We start from the raw sequence: 1,625 nt of genomic DNA on the forward strand, positions 1-1,625 counted from the left end.
GGAGTAAAGATGAGATTATATTGGAAATGATTGAGGTTAGAGGTAATTGATAACGCTGAGACTTTAGCAAATTGACCCAGTTGGGATTAGCTAAAATCCTGGACTTGAACTTCTGTGAAGTTGAAGAATTAGGATTGCCTAGTGGGTTCATATCTCTTTATATAGTCTTTATTTGGAACTATTACTCTACTGGGAACCTTCGAATTCTCACCCATCGTGATTTTTCTATTTTTCAAATACAGGGCGTGATGCACCTTGTTGAGTGTGTGGGATTCTGTTTGGCGAAATGAAGGATATTCTTTTGAAGTTCACTTTTATTTATTTAGAGTTTTCTCTACTTTTGAAATCTTTTTTGTATATTCCTATTAGAAGTTTTTATTTGGAAAAACAGGAATATTCTGGTGTAATATTCTAGCCGGCTTTTTCTTCACGGGTCGAAACTAATAATTATTAAATATCTTATTTCAGAACTTACGTACCTATATATGTAAACCTGTTTTGCTTTTGTATACGATGTTCACTTGCATTAACATGATTTGAGTGTGATTAACGGCTGTCAATTGTTTAAAAAAATTTTCACAGGCTCCTAATGATATTATTATTCTTCAAATATTATATATGTATCTTTCTTTTAGGTATCATAATGCCTCGCAACCTTTAATTTATGATTTAATTGTAAAGCTGTGTGTGGTAGGGTATTACAGAAAGCTTGAAGAGTGAAAAAAACATGCTTTTCTATGGTTATTCTTATCTGAAATTTTGTAATAGGTTTTATTATCATTATAAAATAGTAAAATAAGTATATGTATAATTATGTTCAATGTAAATGCTAATACTTAGAACTCAAATATTATATGCAATTACATTCAGGGACAGATCCAAGGAGGGGCAAGCATAGGCTTTGCCCCCGTCTTTTTTTTGAACAAAAATAAATAATTTTAAGTATATAAAGTTATTATATACTATATAATTTTATTTTTTATTTAAAAATAGAAGAGTAAATAATTGTCTTATATAAATAATTAAATTATTAAACTCTATCATGATATAAAAATTTTAACATATTAAGTAAATTCATTTAAATGATTATATTTTTTATATTTTATACACGAATATATTTTAATTACATATAACAAAATTATTAGAACAACTTATTTATATTATTTTATAGTATTTTTTTATGATATGAAACATAAAAATATAATTTATTGTCACAATAATACTCAATAAAATAAACTAATTAAAAAAATAGATAATTTTTATATTTTATCGAATCCAAAATAAAAAATAAAATTTATAAGAATTAAGATAATTTTTTAATATAACAAGCACTTATTAGTATTTTTAATTAAAAAATATTAATCATGATTATATATTACTAAATATATAATATTATATTTGATTATACAATATTTTAAATTTTGGTCCCACTTCTACTAAATTTTTGTATCCTTTCCTGATTACATTTAATTGTAGTTTTGTAATCACAAGACATATTTTATTGGATGTTACTATTTTAATTTTTTACATTTTAAAACCTACTTCCTAGATTAGATATGTAAACTTGTTATTGATATTGTGTTTAATAAAATATTTTATTTTGTAGTAATTAATTTTAGTATATT

General features: G+C 23.7%; 1 long non-coding RNA gene across 1 annotated transcript in view; it reads right to left on the reverse strand.

Moving 5' to 3' along the window:
• LOC110269938 overlaps positions 1 to 666 on the reverse strand; it is a 15,565-nt gene extending 14,899 nt beyond the window's left edge. Inside the window, exon 1 of the long non-coding RNA XR_002358798.1 lies at positions 656 to 666. This is a non-coding gene — a long non-coding RNA (uncharacterized LOC110269938). The remainder of the gene's footprint in view (positions 1 to 655) is intronic.

This window comes from Arachis ipaensis, chromosome B03 (assembly GCF_000816755.2).
Source record: "Arachis ipaensis cultivar K30076 chromosome B03, Araip1.1, whole genome shotgun sequence".
Lineage (NCBI taxonomy): Eukaryota > Viridiplantae > Streptophyta > Magnoliopsida > Fabales > Fabaceae > Arachis > Arachis ipaensis.